Raw genomic sequence first — 23,753 nt, 5'->3', positions numbered from 1 at the left:
AGCCACTAAAATATTAAGTTAATTACCTAGACTTTAAACTGCATATTAATAGGAATAGCATACAGAACTCTTCTCAGATTGGGACACCTGGGTGGCTCAGTCAGTTAAACGCCTGAGCCTTTAGCTCGGGTCATGATCTTAGGGTCCTGGGACTCAGTTCTGCAACAGATTCCCTGCTTAGCCGGGAGTTTGCTTCTCCCTCATCCTGCTGCTCCCCCTGCTTGTGCTCTCTCTCACTCTCTCTCTTACAAATAAATAAAATTAAAAAAATAAATTCTTCTCAGATAGCTAATATAGAATATCGTCTTTGTATTCATCAAAGGGAAAGTGCCATATAATAATGAAATCCAGACTACTTCAAATTCACTTTTTAACCAGTAAGAAAGTACTGGAAACAAGCCAAAAATGTCTTCAATGAATTAAAGAAATAGATTGATTTTCAATATCTTAATGTTTCTAATGTTAAATTGCAAGATTTTTATACTAGATATCAGTGTAAATATTCATTATACAAGGATATTCTAAAAATAAACCTGAGAAAACTACTTGACATATATGATGACAAAAACCAATGTCAGTTTGGGTAAAACTTACAACACCTACCACCTGAAACTCTTGTTCTATATGGTGCCATCTTGTGATTCTGGGCAGCGGCAGTGAACCACAGCTCCCAGTCAGCTAGAAGATTACAGGGGTGAACACCTGATATTCTTACAAGCATTCTATATATAGAATATATATATATAGAATATATATATTCTTCTTTTTTTAGTGTAATATTTAATAAATTGCATGTGATATTTGATACTTTGTTATAAAATAGGCTTTGCTTAAGATGATTTTGCCCAAATGCAGGCAAATGTAAGTGTTCTGAGTATGTTTAAATAAGCTTAAGGTAAGCTATGATATTTGATAGTTTAGAGGTATTAAATGCCTTTTCAATTTTTTATGTGTTTCTCTGTACATAGCCCCCTTGTAAGCTGAGGAACATCTCTATATGTATATGTAGCCTTGGTATGGCTTACATATTATTGGCATGAAACATCTAGAACAGTACGTGTGCCATAGAATTGTCTACAACATCAAACAAGTTTCTTGAAAACTTGTGCCAAAGGGGTTATGTCTTTAAGGATTCTTATTTCAGAAGGGTTCTCTCAAACGTAAGATTTTTCAGAAGTTAAGTGAAAATCTGACCAAACTAAACATTTTTCCATTTTCCCTAGTGAGCAAAGATAGCTAAAATCTATCTGCCATTTTCAACACTGTACTCAACGATTGTAATTCTAATTTAAGAACAGATTATTTATATCAAAACCACATGTTGGCCTAATCTTATACAATATTCATAAGTCACACTCAGACCCTTGGACACTTTTATTTGTTGAGTCTATATGGTACTACGGACATTCATCTTTTTTGACCTCATAGCTTCATGTATGTCTATACTTTTGAAAATACATGCATCATAGTTCCATTGTAAAATGTCTGGGTTATAAAATGTGCTATGCTATCAAAATGGTAATAAGAACATACAAATGACCTGATGTAATGAACTGGACCAGATTGCCAGATATCACATTTCATACCAGAAAGATTCAGTGGTAAGTTTTAAAATGGCCAGCTATACATTGACTGAATTATAACTCATTTAGCTTCTTTCTTTGTGTACAGTATTATACATTAGTCAGTATTATAGTAGATAAGTACTTTGGACAGATGTTAATATGCTGTAATAAAAAATGTTTTTCTTCTTTCTTTTAGTCCTTTTTACTTGTGAGACTAGCCACAAATACCATGCCTCCCCCAAAATAATTTGCAATCAAAATTTATCTCTAAATGAATTTATTGCACAGAAAAATATGTATATATATATATATACACTTACAGAAGACATGTTCAAAAATAGTTACACAACAGCAGGGCCCTAAATGTAAGCAGTATAGTTGTTTTGTTTTGTTTTGTTTTGTTTCTTTTAAAAAAAGAGTTTATGTGAAATATTAGGATTTTATTTCCAGGCGTAGTATTTCAAGACAGTTAACTACACCTATGGTGTCAACAGCCTCTTGTTGGCAGTATGATTTTATTGGCTCCATGGAATAACAGCAAGAATTTACTATTGCTTCTTTCTTTTATGACACACACAGAATAAAAAAATTGACACATTTGCTCAAGACCAACCAGAATCCTTTTACCTACCAAAATTGATAGGAGGCCTTCACTGCCAAAGTCACTGCTGGGTTTTCACAATTCATTGCAGACAATGTGCTACTCCCATTATGATAAAGGAGAGAAGAGTCATAATCAGGGAAGAAAGCTAGATTAATACTTGTAATTATCATTGAATATTTAGCCTGCTATAGGATTATTATTATTAGTGTCATTTGATAATTTTCTCTCATTTTATTAAACACAACTGTGAGTAATTACGCTACCTAATATTTCTCTGTATTGGCTGACTAGCTAGCAAACATTCATGAAAATATCCATTAGCCACACATATAAAATGCTGCATTATGATGCTGTTGAATCAGAACATACCACTACCTGATCCTGTAGCTCTTTGAGGATTTGCAAATCAATTAATTCTATGTTTATTGGATTCTTCCCATACAATTAGAAAATTTATAATCGAGTCCATGAACATTATTAGTTTTACCATTTTAAACCAGCAATCACACTTTGATTTTTACAACAAAAGCAGAAATATAAACACACACATTTGGATCAGTTTTCTCTTAGTCTGTCTGGACTTCAAAATCCTATTCCTCAAGATGATGCACACCAAAGTTCTGGATTAAACAAGAAATTAGATGGCACCTGAACACTTGGTTTAATATTCTCAAAAGGATTATGCAACTTCTTTCTTACAATATGACATTGTTTTACAAAGATCCACACTTTTATAATGTTAGTATTTATAATAATCAATAAAGTCAATTAATCATGATTAAAAATCAAACATAAAAATTTCTACTTTTTGCTTTTGCCCCCTCCATTTAGAACTTATTTATAGCCTGATAATTCAAAGGTCCCTATGTTTATGAAAATCTGGACAGAAATAGCTCTAAGATCCCATTCAGAACTTGATATTAATCTAAGTCTTTTGGCTCCATTTATCCTGAGAGCAAAGAGTAGGACAAAGGATTTGAGTACTGTTAGTTTATCTGGGAGATTATCCAAGGTAGAAAAGAATGGGAAAGTGATACAGTGAAGAAGCAACTTTGTCAAAGAGGTACATTGTTGATATAATTGTTGTGGATAGAAAATGAAGGCTTGCTTTTACTGAAAGGTCCTGAGAAACTTCTTTAAGTTGTCCTCATGAAGACCTGAAAACTGACAATTTTACCTATGGTTCTTATTTCCACTTCACTGAGAGCTGTCCTCAGAGGACATTAACTCTCCTACACTTTCAGGTTGTGTTGGAGACATTCTAAAATGAGAGAGAGAACATGAGATGCTATCAGTGTTAAGTAACTGCAATTTCCCATGGAACTATCCACCACAGGTTTGGCTATAATCAGGTGTTGGGCCTTGATATCAGAGGGATTTGAGGCAGTATCATTTTAGGTTAATCATTATATCTGAAATTTCCAAAAACTTCAACTGATGAAACTTTGATTATAAACCTATAAATATAACAATAAATCTACAGTATTCAAATTATTTTCATAGAAATACACAAACAAAGCATCAATTGATTAATATTTAAATGTTACAAAATACTGAACTGAAAGAATTTGGTCATATAACAACGTGTAAGAAGTAGAGCTTAGGTTTAGGTTAGAAGTCAGGATGCATTTGGGACTCAGTTAAGAAATTGAATGGAGGGACGCCTGGGTGGCTCAGTGGGTTAAGCCGCTGCCTTCGGCTCAGGTCATGATCCCAGGGTCCTGGGACCGAGCCCCAAATCAGGCTCTCTGCTCAGCAGGGAGACTGCTTCCTCCTCTCTCTCTGCCTGCCTCTCTGCTGCTTGTCATCTCTCTCTGTCAAAGAAATAAATAAAATCTTAAAAAAAAAAGAAATTGAATGGATGTCTGACTATCTTATAGGTTTGCTAAAAATCAGTGACTTTGTGTTCACGTGTGGCTATGCAGGAATTTTTAACTTTCTCTAAGAAGTTATTAGATTGATTATATAATGGCAGTAAAGGATGGGGAAAAGCAAAGTACAAACCCCATAAAGACAAAGACACTGAGTATGAGAAAAGAGTAATAGATAAGAAGAATCAATGCATTTGAGGAAAATGGGAATTGAAATACACAATGATTGTTGATTTTTTTAGATGCAGAAATCAAAACTAGCTTGCAAGAAGGAAATAACAGAAGACATGTTGTGAAAAGGCAGTAACGTGGAATAAAGGAGTAGGGAGAGCATATCAGGTAATTTGGATAGGAAGGAGTTAGGAGATAATTGCTTGATAAATTTTATATGGCCCACTTAAATGCACAGATTTCTCTTCTTTAATTTATATGGAGAACAGGGTGTCCTTTCTCTTCCCTTTCAGAGCACCCGAGGTGTACTCTTTCAGACTGAAAACCTGAAAAGCTCAGGACTCAGTTGCTTAAGCACAGCTGAGAGGACATATTTCAATTAAGATTTACATTTTGCTGTAGGTAGTAGACTGTCAAAAGTGGTTTAACCATATTTTTCATTTAACAAGAAGACTATAGAGAGTGTTTTCTGGTGTTGGTTCAGAGTCTTAAGAAAGTCAAGTGAACTATCTTAGAGGTTTTCATGGCTTTTTATTCACAGTTGCAAAAATTGCCGTTGGAGTTCTCACTATTAAGCCCACATTTCTGGCAGAAAGATAGAGGTAAAAGAGAATGATATCTTGTACGACTGATACTTTGTCATATGGTTACAATGTAACTAGAAAAGAGACAATAAAATATTTGATGTTGTTTTAAGTTTCCTTGTTGTCAATCCCTCAGTGCTTTCTGATACTAAAGGAAAAAGTAGATGGATATTGACCTGGCAACTATCAACACCTGTCAGTCTCTCTTGGATAACCAATATCTCTATAATCTCTTCTTCCCAGTAAAAAAAAAATAAAATATATTCATAAACCACACTGTGCCATCTCAAGTTACTGCACCAAGATAAAATTACAATGATTTTCAGTTGTTCCAAATGGACAGAATACCCTTCCTTATGATATCATGTCTTATAAGATAGATAATTGGCTTGCTACCAATATACCCAGATGAGACTGTGGAAGAGACAGGAAAAAAATAATAATATTTATTTATTCCTTGGGTTGACCCTGTTTACACAGATGCATTACTATTAGAAAAGGTTGGTTTGGGACATTGGAATGAATTTACTTAATGGGTCTGTATGTAATTGGGTTGGAGAAAATTTTTAATTTCTACAAAAATTATTAGAATTCTATCTTATTCCCTTTTGTTAATTTTCACATGTTAACAAAGCCAACGTTTTTGTCTAGCAGACAAGATCTTAAATCCTAACAAAACTCAATTTTTTCCTTTTTTTTTTTAAGTTTGAGAGCCTCATGTTCTCTCATGCTGCTTTAAATACAACTCAAAAAAACAAAAGGAGCTAAATGGGGCAGTAAGCACAGACTTTTTATTTTAATTTATTTATCTTATTTTTAATTAAAAAATTAAAGATTGTATTTATTTATTTGAGAGAGAGAGAGCATGAGTGGGGCAGGGGGATGTAGCTGCAGAGAGAGACTGAGAAGTATACTCCCTAATGAGCAGGAAGCCCGATATGGGGCTCGATCCCAGGATCCTGACTGAGATCATGACCAGAGACAAAGGCAGATACATGTGCAAAATCCCTTTTTTTCTGGGAAACAATACTTTACAAGAGATGTTTGAAAAAGTACTGGGGAAACAACTTTAATCAGAGATACAAAAATTTAATTGACTTCTGTAAAGCTACAGGGATCCAAATGATGGGAATCCCAGGCCGTTTAGGTTGTGGACCACAGAGTATTCTTCTCTGTAATATTTTATTTTCTTCCATGTCTACTAACTCCAGTCCAAGTTCACTGATCTCTTTTTAGATAGTGCAAAACATGGCAAAGAATACCAAACAAGTGCCCAATATTCTACATTTATTACATCATTTCTAACATATAGAAGTGTGTTATCAAGGCTGGTTCTGTGAACGAACCTAGTTATGCTAAAGTGTGTTTTGTTCTCCAAAAATTAAATTCATGATTATCACACAATTATAAAATACTTGTGTCAAGAATTTTTATTCAAAAATTAATAAGAGAAGCAGATATTAAAACTAGTTCACATGGTTATTTGGGATATAAGCAGAGTTGTGCAGCAGAAGTGCTCTGGGCCCATAATTTGGGTTATAGAATTTATGTTTTCTAATGAAAAATCACTAACTTGCATTATTGTTAACAAGAATCCTGTGCATTACCATCAGTTTTCTCCATTATAACCTCTTGCTCTACAGTTTGTAAATAACTTTGTCAATAGCAAGCTAATAAACGGGGTGACTCCAATGGATTGAGATAATCTCCAGAGTTTCTGCTACATAATGAACAGGACTCCATTGAAAGGACACCTAAGAGTTTATTTTGCCCAAAAATTTGATCACTTTTTTCACTGTCCTTACCTATTTTCCAAACCTAGTTCTTTTCAGTCTACAGACAACCCTGTATCTGACTGACTTGTTAATTCTGGGAATGTCTTGCAGATTAATTTGCTTGCCCGAGGTGGTTCCTCTAATTGATGTCTAAGAACCCTAATTAGTTAAGAAAACTTTTTTTTAACATTTTCATTGCTATTTATTATTATTATTATTATTATTATTGCTAATATCTCTATTATAAATAATTCACAAGGGCATCTTTCTGACAAAAGACAAAGAGCTGGCTACTAGTAGAAAAAGTACATTTGACTCTGTCAGTGAAAGTGGTAAAGGGATTTGAGAAAATAAGGCAAAGCAGTGGAATTATGTGTTAAAACTTTAAATATTATAGACACATTTACTTAATTTCTAATACTGCTTATAATTAAAAAAGATGTTTTCCATGAACCACGCATTACAACAAATATATTGTTTATACAGATTAAATTTTCATCAAAAGGGACGCCTGGGTGGCTCAGTTGGTTAAGCAGCTGCCTTTGGCTCAGGTCATGATCCCAGCGTCCTGGGATCGAGTCCCGCATCTGGCTCCTTGCTCGGCCGGAGCCTGCTTCTCCCTCTACCTCTGCCTGCCATTCTGTCTGCCTGTGCTTGCTCTCTCGCCCACTCTCTCTGATAAAGAAATAAAATCTTAAAATAAATAAATAAATTTTCATCAAAAAATTATAAGTGTATTTTTTTGTAGGATCATGATAAGCATTTTGCAGATGAGAAAAGTGAAATTTAGAAAAGTATGTCTCTTCAAATCCCTCATACAATATCTGGCCTAGATAGAAGGATATACTATCACAATTGAGGAAGATAATTGAGATTACTTAAAATGATAAACTTTACTGTATAGGGTTTTTTACAAGTTTGCCACAGATTCACATTTTTTAAAATATATATCTATTTGTGTAAAGAGAATGCACTGAGAAGTAAAAAGATAGTGATATATCAGTGCTACCAACTAATGGCTATAATATCATCACCTTATTTATGAACAATGAAACAGTGTGTAATATTTAAATAAATTCCTATTTATTTTATATATTTATAAATTTAAATGAATTCCTATTTATTTATTATTAAAGAAATTCCTCTAACAAACAGTATGTTTTGAAGGTTGCTAGCAGGAAAGTGTTGTACGACATGGAAGTAATCTGAAAATGTGATCTAAAATTCTGCTTTCAAGGGCGCCTGGGTGGCTCAGTGGGTTAAAATTCTGCTTTCAAGAAGCTATAACAGTAAGTACTGAGCATTAGCTATTATATGCTATGGATGAATAACTGAAATCTACATTTGAAACTATTGGTACACTATATGTTACCTAATTGAATTTTAAAAAGTTAATAAAAAAACCACTATTTTATAAAACAATATTCCCAACAGGCTCTTTTGCTTTAAAATACTCACTTTGTTTCCTCTCCGAGAGAACACCAAATGGCGGATGACGCCGGTGCTGCGGGAGGGCCCGGAGGGCCCGGGGGCCCTGGAATGGGAGGCCGCGGCGGTTTCCGCGGTGGCTTCGGCAGCGGCATCCGGGGCCGGGGCCGGGGCCGGGGCCGTGGTCGGGGCCGGGGCCGAGGCCGCGGAGCTCGCGGGGGCAAGGCCGCGGACAAGGAGTGGATCCCCGTCACCAAGCTGGGCCGCCTGGTCAAAGACATGAAGATCAAGTCCCTGGAGGAGATCTATCTCTTCTCCCTGCCCATCAAGGAGTCTGAGATCATCGACTTCTTCCTGGGAGCCTCCCTCAAGGACGAGGTTTTGAAGATCATGCCTGTGCAGAAGCAGACGCGCGCGGGCCAGCGGACCAGGTTCAAGGCATTTGTCGCCATCGGAGATTACAATGGACACGTCGGTTTGGGTGTCAAGTGTTCCAAGGAGGTAGCCACTGCCATCCGCGGAGCCATCATTCTGGCGAAGCTTTCCATTGTCCCTGTGCGGCGAGGCTACTGGGGGAACAAGATCGGCAAGCCCCACACTGTCCCGTGCAAGGTGACTGGCCGCTGTGGCTCTGTGCTGGTGCGTCTCATCCCCGCCCCCAGAGGCACTGGCATTGTCTCAGCCCCTGTGCCCAAGAAACTGCTGATGATGGCTGGTATTGACGACTGCTACACCTCGGCCAGGGGCTGCACTGCCACCCTAGGGAACTTTGCCAAGGCTACTTTCGATGCCATCTCCAAGACCTACAGCTATCTCACCCCTGATCTCTGGAAGGAGACTGTGTTCACCAAGTCTCCCTATCAGGAGTTCACGGACCATCTTGTGAAGACCCACACCAGAGTCTCTGTTCAGAGGACCCAGGCTCCAGCTGTGGCTACTACATAGTTTTATACAAGAAAAATAAACTGAACTAAAGCTTGAAAAAAAAATACTCACTTTGTAATGAGAGTCATTACTTTTGTCTAGCCAAATCTTATAGCACTGTTTATCCCTTCCCTGCTTTATCCCTTCCCAGTATCAATAAAGGCTCACTTGGGTTACCTAGAAGCCATGAGAAAGCTTGTAATAGATCTGGCTGGTTTTCACCAGCAATTTGACCACCATGTGCACAGGGAAGTCTATTGATAAAGGCTTTATTGCAATAAGTTGCAAATACATGGATGATTTTGAATTCTCTTTCTTGAGGTCTTGTTTCATGATAATAAATTTAGGGTGGCTTATTGGAATGGATGTTATTAACATATCTTCATAGTTATAAGCACATGGAATTGTAAAATAGATGAATGAATGTGGCATTACTGACAACTGTCCTCATTTTGAAATCAAATTATAGTGTACTAATATGAGGAAGCAAAGCAGATTTGGGATTATGAGTGAAATAATTTTAAAAAGTATTATGGGTATGATCGGACTATTGGGTAATTCAGTAGAAAAATGTCTACTGATTGAGATTCTGTGTTCCCTGATTTCAGAGAGAAGTTAAGATAAATAAGTAACACGAGGAGACTAGGAAGCCAAACATAAGTGATAATTTTGTGCCAGGGTGTGTATACATCTGTTTATCTTCTTGCTTTACCACTAAGGTTACTCCTAGAGGAGAGTTTAAATATGTGTTGGAGCTAATCTCTGTGGATTACACAAGAAACCACATCCTACAGCTCTCCCTGAAACACCCCTTATGATTTCAATGTAATTTGGTCTTTGCATTTTTAGAAATAACAAAATACTTTGCAAACTCATCTACTTTATTACCATCACAAGTGAGTCAGCTGACTCCACATTTTAACACAGTGACAGTCACAGAGGAATGGAGGAATGAGTAGAGTTATATGTGCTTTTAAGAAGTATGACAGGGTAGCAGCTATTTCCAGGAACCAAAACATGGGTCAGCAGCTGTGCAGGAAAAGTGATGGAATAAATGACTCATTTCAGAGGAGTTCTATAACATATTAGTTCTATAATGTATCTTCAGCCCCCAATTACCCGCTTTGATCTAAAGATAAGGATTTACAGTTAAGGTCCCATTTATGATTTGACTGGTGTGGTCTGAATCATTTTTACTATTGTTTTGACTATTACTTGAAACCTATAGTAGTACTTGGGATATGTGTTGTGTATTCTGTGAACATGTGCTATTTTTAGATTAGATAATTTCTGTCTCGAACCCCTGTTCATTTGTTTGTTTTTGTTTATTTGATAGTGGTTTCAGTAAATGGATATATCTGAAAAATTGCAAAGCCACTATTAAAATAAGTTATTATTATATATAGCATGGAATTGCACATTCCTCCTTTGAATCCGACAGAGCTTCACCATATCCTTAACAATTTGGGAAAAACATGCTATTATTTTTCTTTATAAAATTTCTCCTGTTAGGCTGTGATGGTTGTCATCAGCAGTAACTCCTCTGAAGGCTTTGTCAAAAGAGTTGAAAAAATTGGAAAGGTGTGTGAATGAAGCTGTTTGCTGAATATAAAGAAAAGAGCATTGAAGTACAATTCACACTCTTACTTCTCCTTCTATGCTTTCAGATGTTTGACATTTGAAAATTTTGCTTCTAGAAGAGATGCCCTATATAATTCTTACTTTAAGGAGCAAGTTGCTTTTATAATTTTTTTTATTATTCTACCATTCCAGTATTTCCATTTAAATTAAATTCAATACCATTTAAAAAAAATCAAAAGTGCAGCCAGTATTCAATTCCTGGGCTAAATAATTTTAGAAAGCTTTGTGTTATTGAACCTACAGGGTTTTCCTGTAGTTTTAACTCTTTCTTTCTGTGATTTTTCCCATTAGTCACGTAAGTGACTGCAATATAACAGACATTGAGGATAAAGAAGGACTGAATAGAACAATCCTTGGCCTCATGAAGTTGAGAATCTAGCAAGGGAGTCAAACAATTCAATCATTCAGAGACAATTTATTGAGTGCCTGGCCTAAAATGAGCACAACAAAACCCCAGGGCAGAGGAATCATTTTAATGGGAGAGATAGATAATAGGTAAGCCAACTTTAAAAAAAAAATCGTACTGATTTTTCTTTAATAGAGATGCATATTTGAACTAAATAAGCACATTTTTAAAAGAGCAGTGATTGAGAAGAGGTTTTTAAACTGAGTGGTCCAAAGGGCCTCCCTGAAAAAGTATGTTTTGAACAGATTTCTGAATAATATCAGCTAGGAAGCTGCGTAAAAATCTCAGGGATGGGTGATTTTTCCAGTCGAAAAACTGTAAAGGCTCCAAAGTCACAATAGAGCTATAAGTTTCTCTAATAAAGTAACTTCTGACAAAGAATGAGAAGAAATAACTAACCCAGGTTTGAAAGAAAAGGGACAGACTTTCTATGGAATTCATATTTAATTAAAGCTCTAAAGGACAAAAATACAATAGAGCAAAATTCTGGTCACGCTGATATACCTAACGAAAGTTCATAAACAAGCTTTGGGTAGCAAAGAGTGTGTGGGAATGTTGGTAAGAACAGTGGGGAAGAGTCATCCCTGAACATGTTCTTAAATGAAGCAATTCTTGTGTTGTATTAAAGGGTAAATTGGAGTTTGCCTAAGTGATTAGAGAAGGATGCCTCAGCTTATGGAAGTTCAAAGCCATAAAGATGTGATAAACTACTGCAGATATTTTCATGTATATTTGTTGTTGCTTCTAGTAATGGTGATCTAAAAACTCCTACTTAAGACTACTAAAAATCCAGACAAAATAGCTTTTAAAGTTAAAAATATCAGAATGATTATAAAAATAAGTGAGGGATTACTGGGCCAAAATACGAAATACAATGAGAGCCTAGAGATTTATGCCCTGAAGCCATTTTAGCTATGGGAGCATTTGAAACTGCTAAAACACACTGAGCTGTGTTGTTCATAGACTCTTGATACTAGAGAAACAAAATTCAAAATCCAGCAGCAATCAAATTTGAGGACTTTGGTACAACCCAAATTTAACTTGAGATCCCCAAAGCACAAGGAGAAGCAGAAATAAGACTATAGCCTACCTTGCCTTCTGTGTAAACTGAGAAAGCCAATCACTGAATTTGGAGTATGAGTGTCTTGTAGAGTCTCAGATATAAGAGAAAATCCTGCCAAGGGGGACCATACCATTATTATAGCTCTTAATTATCCCTACTCAATAAGAGTTTCAAATATAATGTCTTGAACATAGCAAAATGTAACAAAGCACACAAAGAAAAACCATTAACAAGATTTGATAGACAAAATGGGATTAAGTATGATGTTAAAATGATCAATAAAGATTGTAAAATGGCTTGATTACTCTGCTCAAAAAATGAGAGGGGAAGCAAATTGAACCAAAAACTGACACTAAAAATGATATTTAGAAAGGTTTTATAAATGAACAAATGGATACTCTAGAACTTTAAAAATATGACAGCTAATTTAAGATACCACAGGGGTGCCTGGGTGGCTCACTTAATTAAACCTCAAATTCTTTTTCTTTTTTTTTTTTAACACCTTAATTTTATTTTATCTCTTTCATTTGGCTCAGGTCATGATGTCAGGGTTGTGAAATAGAGCCCAGAGTTGGGCTCTGTGCTGAGCCTGGAGTCTGCTTAAGATTATTTTCCCTTCTTTTTCTATCCCTCCCTGCACTCTCACTTGCTCGCTCTCTCTTGCTTGCAAATAAATAGATAGATAGATAGATAGATAATAGACAAAGAAAAATAAAAGCAGATTATGAAAATAAATATAAAGATTTTGAAATGAAAACAAGTTCAAAATAAAATAGAGAAGACCTACACAGCTTAAAGTTCATTCAGAAAATCTACTATTAAAGAAGTCAGTATGACACAATGTTAAGATATCAAAAGATTTGAGCATGCACTTTACAGAAAGGGTAATCCAAATGGCCACTCATATATAAAAACTGTTTATCTTTATTATGAATCTGGAATTAAATTAAATTAAATTAATAATAAATTAAAACCTAAAATGACATACTATTACACACTTACCATATTGGGCAACAGTAAAATTGCCTTGCAAGAATGTGAAAGAATGAAAGTGCCCATAATAAAAACATTTGAGGTAAGTTGGACAATATTTAGAAAACTTAAAAATAAAAATAAAAATTTGGTCCATTCCTAGAAATACAACATGGAACTAAATGAATATTTTCACCAGGATATGCAAACAGATGATTATAGCTATTTCATTCATAACGGCAGATCAGTAGTGGTCTATTTGCACAATGTTACATTAAATAAGAGAGAATATTAACAAACTGGGAGGAGGGGCTAGGTTGTTATCATAAACAGATCTTCTATGGTGCTGATTATGTTCTATTTCTCAAAATCTTTAAGTTAAAAAAGTTTTCACATTATATCTAGATAGATAGATGATAGATAGATATCCCAGAAGCTGCAATGCTAGGCTAAGACCAGGCTTTAAAGGGCTTTTCTATACTCTACTAAATACTTGAAACCATTCATTATATCATAGCTCAGTGTTCAAATCTCCATTTGTTTCCTCAGTTTCCTAATATTTACCTTAAGGTGACCTGATCCAGACTTTTGATCACCTTTGTCTAAATATTTCTATTTTAACAAAGTCCTTTTTAACACTGAGAGACTAAAACTTAGAAAAATACTCTTTTATCTCACTAGAGTGGAAAATATATAGTTACCCATTAACTAATGATATCCATGTCTACATTAGATCAATGACATTTTTAATTCTTGGGAGCTTTTGGTTAAATGAAATTTTTAAGCTTCCTTTAAATGAAGCTTTAAGCCATCACCACATGAATAAAATTAGAGAACCAAATGAAAACAGGCCAAGTATTTACAGAGTAATAGAATGTGCAATGGTAAGAGTACAATTCTGAAATCATAAAGCCTAAATTAGTGTGATGCATTTTTGCTACCCATGTAATCATAAACCAGTTATCCAAATGTGTTAGCCTCAGTTTTTTCACCCATGAAATGGTGATGATAATACTTATTATGCTGCGTTGTTGTGTGTATGTGATGAAGCATGGAGCATGAGAATCTCATATTCCATGCTAAAATGATAGCTATTTTTATACTTATAATAATTCTAGTAATAGTAATTAAATTGTTCAAAATGGTAATATTCATTTATATTGAGGCATTGTATTGACTATTCATAGACACATTTACCAAAATAAATTTCATTTTACTTTACCCCCTCTGAGGATATATATTCCCTAATTCAATATGAATCTCTTTATGAATAATAATTATCATAATAAATATGCTGATTTGTCTTCTATTTGTTTTTAGGGAGGTATCCTTTACTGTTGAACATGAAACTTAAGCAAGTCTGTCTTATTCAAAATTTGCATGCTGTTTTCTTATGAAACTAGATTATAGAGTTGTATGAAATAAATTCATGCAGTTAAGACATTGATGTTTGGAACACTGGGTGGTCAGTTTAGTATTTCAAAAGAAGATTTTAAATTTAAACCTTAAAACTGAGCTCTTTCAGCCTTATTTATAGACCATCCTTCATGTTTCATAAGTACTCCTCCATTGTAAACTAAGTAATAGTTTTTGTCACAGTGTATATAACGAAAATGGATTTTATATTCTATTATTTCAGAGTTAGTTGCAGTTTCTACTGCCTTAATTCCTTTTTTGAAAAATAGATTAATTCTACAAAAAGTTTTTTCCAGGTTTATTGAAAAAAATCGACATATTTGTAAATTTAAGAAATGATTTCTTATAACATTGCAAACTTTTAACATTGTGTAAATTTTGTACAATTTGATAAATTGGTATACATCTTTATTGCAATATAATCTACATAAAAATGTTAATACATCTACTATCTCATATAGTTGCCACTGTTTTTTATGCATTTATAATAAGGAATTTTAAGATCTACTCTCTTAGCAACTTTTATGTATATAGTATAGTAGAGATAAACTTCAGAGGTCTTGTGGGTTTTGTTCCAGACTGCCTCAATAAAGTGATTATCTCAATAAACTAAGTCAAATTATTATATTTTTTGGTTTCCCAGTGCATATAAAAAATTATGTTTCCCAGTGCATATAAAAAATAAAAGCTATACTGCACTGTTCAAAAGCATTATGTTTTTAAAGAAAAACAATGTATATACCTTAAGTACACTAGTTCTGAGTTTTCAGTGGGTCATAATTACTGATCACAGATCACCATAACAAATACAATAATAATGAAAAAACTTGATATATTGCAAGAATTACCAACATGTGACAAAGAGACACAAAATGAACAAATGTTGTTAGAAAAATGGTGGCAGCAGACCTCTTTTATACAAGATTGCTATAAACTTTCAACTTGTAAGAATGTGATATATGCAAAGTTTAATAAAGGGAAGCACAATAAAAAAAAGTATGTATATCTTATTAACTATGATCATCATGCTGTACATTAGATCCCCAGAACTTTTTCATATTATAGTTGCAAGTTTGCACCCTTGGACCACCTTACTCCACCCCAGGTTCACCCCTTGTCAACTCAACTCTAAGTTTCCATTAGTTTTCCTTTTCCTCAGATTCTGTATGTAAGGGATATCATAATACATAAATTAAAAAAATATATAAAATCTTTGAAATATTTCACTTAGAATAATACCTTCAAGATCCATCCATGCTGTTGTAAATGGCAGTATTTCTTAATTTTTCATGGTTAAGTAGTATTCCGTAGTATATATTTACCATACTTATTTTACTCATTCATCCATTAATGGATACTGAAGTTATTTCCATCTCTTGCTTAGAGTTAATAATTTTATAATAAACATAAGAGTGCAGATATGTCTTTGAACAGTGAACTTCGTTTTCTTTAGATAGATACCTAGAAGTGGGATTACTGAATCATATGGTAATTTTACTTTTAATAATATGAATAATCTCCATACTGTTTTCCATACAAATTTATATCCCTATTACAGTGCATAAGTTCCCCGTTTTCCCCAATATTTACCAAAATTGGTTAGTTTCAATTTTTTGGTAGTATATATTCTAATATCTTGCTGTGTTTTTCAGAGGTAAACAACAACAACAACAACATAAGGACTTTGCCCTGAGATTTTTACGTTGAGCACTTTTTAATGCTCCTGTTGGTCATTTATATAACTTTTTTGAAAAAAAAGTCTATTGAGATCCTTTTGCTATTTTTTTAATCATATATTTTTTTCTATTTGTATCTGTTGGTTATTAACCTCTTTTCAGATATAAGATTCGTAAGTATTTTCTTACATTCTGTGGATTGTGTTTTCATTCTCTCTCCCTTTTTTTGGCAATGCAGAAACGTTAGTTTGATGTAATACCATTTATTTATTTTTGCTTTTTTTGCTTGTGTTTTTGGTCTGGTATCCAAAAAACTATTGGCAAGACCAATGTCAAGGAGAATTTTTCCTATGTTTTCCTTTAGGAAATTTAGTTTCATGCATCACCTTTAAGTCTTTAATCTATTTCAAGTTCAGACTTATGAGTGATATAAGGTTCCCTTTTCATACTGTTTATGTGACTATTCAGTTTTAAATATCATTTATTGAACAGACTATCTTTCCCCATTACATATGTTGGCCCCTGTCAAATATTAGGTGACTGTATGAAAGGATTTATTTCTGGACTCTCAATTCTGTTCTACTTGTTTATTGGTCTGTTTTTATGCCAGTATACTTTATTGTTTTGAGCATGAGGGCTTTGTAGTATAGTTTCAAATCAAGAAGTGTAATCTCCCTTCTTCATTCTTTCTCAGAACTGCTTTGATTATTTGTTGTCTTTCATGGTCTCATATAAACTTTAGGATTCTTTACTTACTTCTGTAAAACAATAATATTGGATTTTTTTTTAAGATTTTTAATTTATTTATTTGACAGAGAGAGATGACAAGCAGGCAGAGAGGCAGGCAGAGAGAGAAGAGGAAGCAGGCTTCCTGCTGAGCAGAGAGCCTGATGCGGGGCTCGATCCCAGGACCCTGGGATCATGACCAGAGCCGAAGGCAGCGGCTTAACCCACTGAGCCACCCAGGCGCCCCTAACATTGGATTTTTGATAGGAATTGGATTTACAGATGGTTTACGGTAGTATGGACATTTTAACAATGTTAATTCTTACCATTCATAAATATGAGCTATCTTTCCATTTCTGTCACCTTCAATTTCTTTATCAATGTCATAGTTTATGGAGTACAGATCTTTCATCTTCTTAGTTAAATCTATTCCTAAGTATTTTATTATTTTTGATGCTATTGTGAATTAGATTGTTTTCTTTATTTTTTCAGATAGTTCATCATTAGAATGTTAAAATGCTCCTGTCTTGTGCTTACTTTGGCAGCACATATACTAAAATTGGAATGGTGCAGAGAAGATTAGCGTGATCACTGAACAAGGATGACATGACAAACTGGGAAGCAGTCCATAAAAAAAAAAAGAAACAAAACAAAATTCTTTTTTTTATATATTGATCATGTATTTGGTAATTTTACTAAATTTGTTTATTCAAATTTATTGTGAATTTTTTAGGATTTTTTAACATGTAAGTTCATGTTATCCAAAAAAAGAAAATTTTACTTCTTCCTTTTTTTTTTTTTTTTGGAGTCTCTTATTTCTATGTGTTCCTTGTTTCTCTGGCTATGACATCCACTACTGTGTCAAATGAGAGTAGTGAAAATGGACACACTTGTCTTTCTTCTGATCTTTAAGGGGAAAACTTTCAAAAGTTTTGATTGAATATGAGATTAGCTCTGGGCTTGCAATCTGTGTTTTTTCTTTAATGGGTTTTTTAAATTATTTTTTAAAATTTTTTATATAATGTGTTTTAATCCCTAGGGGTACAGGTCTGTGAATCACCAGGTTTACACATTTCACAGCACTCACCATCACTCACCATAGCACCTGCCCTCTCCAATGTCCATACCCCCACCATCCTCTCCCAACACACCTCCCCCCAGCAACCCTCAGTCTGTTTTGTGAGATTCAGTCTTTTATGGTTTGTCTCCCTCCTAATACCATCTTTTTTTATTTTTCTTTTCGTACGCCCGAAACTGCCTATGTTGCATCTCCACTTCATCATATCAGGGAGATCATATGATAGTTGTCTTTCTCAGATTGATTTATTTCGCCAAGCATATTACCCTCTAGTTCCATCCACGTCATCACAAATAGCAGGATTTCATTTTTTTGATGGCTGCATAGTATTCCATTGAACATATATACCACATCTTATTTATTGATTCATCTGTTGAAGGACATTTAGTTTCTTTCCATAGTTTAACTATTGTGGACATTGCTGCTATAAACATTTGGGTGCATGTGCCCCTTCAGAATGCCACGTTTGTATCTGTAGGGTATATACCCAGTACTACAAGCACTGGGTCATAGGGTAGTTCTATTTTCAGCTTTTTGAGGCACGTCCACGCTGTTTTCCAGAGTGGTTGCACCAGCTTGCGTTCCCACATACAGTGTAGGAGGGTTGCCCTTTCTCCACATCCTCGCCAGCATCTGTCATTGACTGACTTGTTCATTTTAGCCATTCTGAACGGTGTGAGGTGGTATCTCATTCTGGTTTTGATTTGTATTTCCCTGATGCCGAGTGATGTGGAGCATTTTTTCATGTGTCTGTTGGCCATTTGAATGTATTCTTTGATGGAACATGATAGTGAGCTTAGGGAATCACCAAGTTAATGAAAGAGGTGCCTCTTGTAGGTGAAGTAAGAGTGAGAGAAAGAAAAGAGGGCTTATCCTAGATTGGAGAACTCGGGGCTGAAAAGGACCCTCATCTGGGAGCAGAGAAAGTGGTCCAGAATCAGAGGCACAGAGGACTCCCAACACCTTCCACAGAAGCGGAGCACCTAAAGACATAGTGCCATTACCCCTGGAAAATCTAGGCATGGAGGTATTCTCTTTAGGCAAATAGGCATCGGAGAATAGTTTGTCCATAGCCCAGTCACTGACTTCAAGACGAAAAGCTATACCAGCTCTCAAAGCAGGCCGGATAGCTCAAGCAACACCAGCCCAAGCCAAAATCCTTATCCCCTGCCTTTCTGAACAATGACAGAGCAGCGGTTCTGTCTAGAACCAGGAGGAATTCAGAAGTCAATGTTTGGGTCCGGGTTGTGTCCATCAGTTCAGAGGCGGCCTTCAGATCAACTCATGATTCCAGGGTCTTGGTATTGACTCTGTACTCAGGTTCTCTGCTCAGGGGCACGTAAGCTTCTCCCTATCCTGCCACACGCCCTGATTGGGATCTATCTGCCTCTCTGTCCAATACGTGCATGTGCACGTTGGACAAGATAACAAAGACAAAAACAGTGCGCAATAATTGACTGGGGCCAAAGGATGTTTTATTGCATTTGGACCTAGGTACCTATCGAGGGCAGCCAGGTACAGAGAAACTCCCACCATCCTAAAATGCCCAACCTTCGCTCGGAGCTCCCTTGTTCATTGTACTGTTCTTTGCCTTCCTGGATCACCACACCAACCTGCAGAATCTGCTGTCTGTTGCGCTGTACTGACCCCTTGTTAACACATTGTGCTTCCTCTCGGGGCTCCATTGGAACATGCCCATCTTCTGCAAGGGGCACAGTTTGCTTATCGCATGTAACCATTTGGGGGATGGTCATGAGAGGGTGAAGGCAGGCTTGTGCTGCCACATCTCCATGCAGTTCCACAGAGGGTAGCTGATCCACCATGAGGGAGTGCTCAAGGTTCTTCCACATTCGAATCCTCTTCAATGCGTCCTTTTGCACATACAAGTTGTCTTCCTGAAATGGGCACGGAAGTCTTTCAGTTGGCTTCATTGGGCTATGGGTCTCTTCCAACATGCTCTCCGTTGGCTTCTGTGGACTCCAAGAACATGAGTCCGTCCTGGACCTAAGGTTCTAGGGTGTTGACTCTGCCTTGGATGCATGGTCTTTTTGGAAGATTGGGAGGCCTTGTTGGCACCGTTTCTGGAGACCATTGAGGTACTCGTGTGCTTTCTGTGGAAGACTCCAGACATGTCTTTGGCACGGTTGCGGGGGTTCACTTTGAGCTTCCCTTGGGTGGACCTTTTCCTGTTGAGATGCTCCATGATTTGGTGGGAGGGTCTAACCCTTACGCAGGGCTCGGATTTCCTCCCCTGAGGCATTGCTTGTGGTCTGTTAGTTTCTTGGCCTATCGTGGCTAAGATGGAATGAGGGATCCTTGCCTTTATCCGAGGTCCAGAGGGCTGGTGCTGACACTCACGACCAAATACTACGAATTGGGCCATGGAGAAGTTGACACCAACTCGCTTCGCAAACTGCCTTGGTGAGAGACCCAGGCGGCTCCAGCGGTTTGGGATGGCTTGGGGTCCTCTTGGCCCACCCATGACTACTCCAGTCAAGTGTAGTGATCAGGCCTGGGTTGATGAGGAGTGGTTGCTATGACCTCAGAGCTTTGTGACATCACAGATGCTGGCTTCACTGAAGCAGCTGTCCCTCTCCCATGACCTTGGTGTCCTATGGCTTTAAGTAGGAAGCCCCGGGAAGGACAGAACAAGAGCCCTCTGAACCTGATCAAGAACTCAGGATGTCTTGTGGGTTAATGTCCAACTTCCCCTTTCTGGAGACATAGAGGAAGGAAAATGACATTCAGTATATCTTCCTTTAGGCCAACATATCCCCGGAGACGGCAAGGTGTCCTTTTACACTACAATTTCTAGATATCTCAAGAAAAGGTGAGGCCTCGCGGGTATAAGCAGCTCTCCGTGGGGTTTGTCGTCCTGTGGGTGCGAGCGTACTTTGTCAGCGTCTTTTGCCTATGGGTCAGTGATGACTAAGATACGGAAAGTCCCTTTCCGAGGTAAAAGGTGAGGGCATCGATATATGGTGCTGTCTGTGGCCTCGTCTCCTAGTGTTCTGAAACACACGGCTAAGGGATGAGGCCTCTGTCTACCTGGCTTTCCCTTAAATACCTTTGCAAAGTCTTTGAGGAGAGTGATATTCTGCATCTGAGATAACTCTCAATGAAGAGGCCTGGACCGAACCCGTTGTTATTATTAGTTAACTGTACTTGTTGTGGTAACGGGTATAAACATGTGGACCAAGTCTCTTTAGTCAGAAGGAAAGGGACGGCCTATACCGAAGGCTTGCAAGGCCCATTCGAGCAGACCTTTGGAGTGAGCCGCAATGCCCTTGCAAGGACTAGTGGATCAGGAAGTTTGGGTCCATTTCGGCACCACAGTATTCCTCTGCCGTCGAGTGAATGAACCCCTGGACCTTGCCTTGACATGAATGTCCCATGCCCTGCTGTTGGGAAATGGAAAAGGCAAGCAAACAAAGGGAAATGTCATATGGCTACCCACAATATGTGCCTCGGGAGGAATACCTTGGCCCACTTAAGGAAGGGAATAATAAAGGGCAAGAAGTCAGAGAAGGAGACCCACCAGGAGTGACTCAGGACTCTGAGAATCCAGCTGAGGGCTATCGAAAAGAGAACTGATAAATGGGTGGTCAGGAGCTGTGGCATATATTAGGAGGAGCACTAGGACGTCCATGCAACTAAAGCATCCGTGAATACTCTGTCAAAAATGGATGATGGATGATAGGCAGGCTTTCTCAACAGATAGCAACAACAACATCAATTCATAGGAAAACAATGTGGCCCTCTCAAAACCAAAGGAAGTCACAGGGAGAAAAGGAAAGAATTATATTGTTTATTATCTTTCCTTATTGAAATGACATTGGGTGGGTTTCCTAAAATGTCCTTCTTTGAATTGGGTCTTTATCCTTGTGAATTAGAGCTTACCCGCCTCTTCCATCTCTGGATTTGATGAGAGGACATGACAATGCCTTCACTAAATACCTAGAAGAGTGGCCCAGGAAAATGATCTTTTAGGCCAATCTTTCTCCAGAGATGGCAAAGTTTTCCTATTTCCTCTGAAATATCTAGAGATATCAGAAACAACAAGTCCTCTGGTATATCATCCCGTCTCTCTGAGGTTTGTCATCCTTTGCATGAGAGAGTGACATTATACATTATAGCTAATCCTTAAGGAGGAGCAATGGACAGCACTCCTTGTTACCATTATTTATCTCTACCTACTGTGTTAATGGGTATAACCCTGTTGACCAAGTCTCTTTAATCAAAGGAAAATTAATGGCTTATATCGATGGTCTGCAAGGCTCACTTGAACAGAACTGAGGATTCAGCTGCTATGTCCTTGCAAAGACCAGTGGATAAAGAAGGTGTGGTCCATATTGGCAACAGAGTATTCCTCAGCAATTAGGGAGGATGAACTCTTGATTCTTGCACTGGCATGAATGCCACAGGACTGGGTTTGTGAAATGAAATGGGCAAGGAGACATAGGGAAATATCATATGGCTTCTCTCATATGTGCCCTAGGACGAATACCACGGCCCTTAGTAGAAAGAAGGAAAAACTGAAGGGGATAAGTCAGAGAAGGAGACAAACCAGGAGTAACTCAGAACTCTGAGGAATCAAGCTGAGAGTCAAGGAAAAAAGAGACATGCAGGGAATGAGGGAACGGGCTAATGGGTGTTGAAGAGTTCTGGCATATCTTAGGCGGAGTACTAGGTCATATATGGAACTGAAGCATCAGTGAATACTCTGTCAAAAATGGATGATGGATGACAGGCTGGCTTCCTCAACAGTACAAAATAATACAAAAACAAGCTGGCCCTTTCAAATGCAGGTGAAGACAGACAGAGAAAAGGAAAGAATTATATTTTTATTATGTTTAATTATTGAAATGGAATATAATTTGTCATTATTTGAATTGGGTCTTTATACTAGTAAAGTGGAGTTCATCCACCTCCTCCATTTGTGGAATTGATGAGAAGAAAATGGCATTGCCTTCTCTAAATGTCTAGAAGAGTTGAACAGGAAATGATTTGCACCTCGCCATCTGTGTGTTGACAGGGGTTTGATTACTGCTTCAAACGCTTTAGTCACTACTACAGAGCTGAGATTTTGTAGGTTTCCTGACCTAATCTTTGGAGTGAATATGTGTCTTGGAATTTATCCTTTTCTCTCAGTTCTTTTCTTTTGGGTTTGCTTCATTAGTGCTATTCTTCACTTCCTCCCCATCTTTTGTGTGTCTTATCTGTGTGTGTGTGTGTGTGTGTGTGTGTGTGTGTGCTGAGTGTGTTTCAAATAACAATTATAATTAAATTGATGGAGATAGGAAGTCGGTATTTAATGGATAGCAGTTCCATTTGACATGCCTTGAAAACTCACATTCCCTCTCTTTCAGCCACATTTCCTACAAAGAATGTCATCTTTTGTCCTCTTTGATAAACACATATTCTCTCAAACCTGACCTCAACAAACACCACATTTTTTGTGCCTGGGTAGTGTCGTATTATTTGTCCATTTTTCCCTTGCTTTTTCATATGTCTCTTGACAGTCATGAGAGAGTGAAATTGTATGTTATTTGTCTTTCTGGGACTGATAGATGTGACGTAGGCTAATGCTCTCCACAATTCTGCCACATGAGGCAAGTGGAAAGAATTCATTCTTGCTTATGGCTGGGTAAGATTCTGTGGGGCTTTTTCAGGACAGTGAGATGGTAGTAGTGTCTGGTAACTCCAGACTTGTCTTTATCCAGGAACACAACAGGAAGATTACCACATCAACTTCAACATGGCAGAAATGAACTGGAGCCCACAAAGCAAACTCCATAGCAAAAGAGAGAATAAGTTGCAATCATTATGGGAGAAGATTGGAGACATGGTTTA

General features: G+C 36.9%; 1 pseudogene across 1 annotated transcript; it reads left to right on the top strand.

The window, feature by feature from the left end:
* Positions 1-8,032: 8,032 nt before the first annotated feature.
* LOC309857217 (small ribosomal subunit protein uS5 pseudogene) lies at positions 8,033-8,987 on the top strand (annotated as a pseudogene). The gene has a single exon. The product of its transcript is annotated as a small ribosomal subunit protein uS5 pseudogene (transcript).
* Positions 8,988-23,753: the final 14,766 nt, after the last annotated feature.

Source organism: Mustela nivalis, assembly GCF_964662115.1.
Source record: "Mustela nivalis genome assembly, contig: HAP1_SCAFFOLD_499, whole genome shotgun sequence".
Lineage (NCBI taxonomy): Eukaryota > Metazoa > Chordata > Mammalia > Carnivora > Mustelidae > Mustela > Mustela nivalis.
The sequence above is the reverse complement of the archived record's forward strand: the minus strand, read 5'-3'. Positions and strand labels throughout refer to the sequence as shown.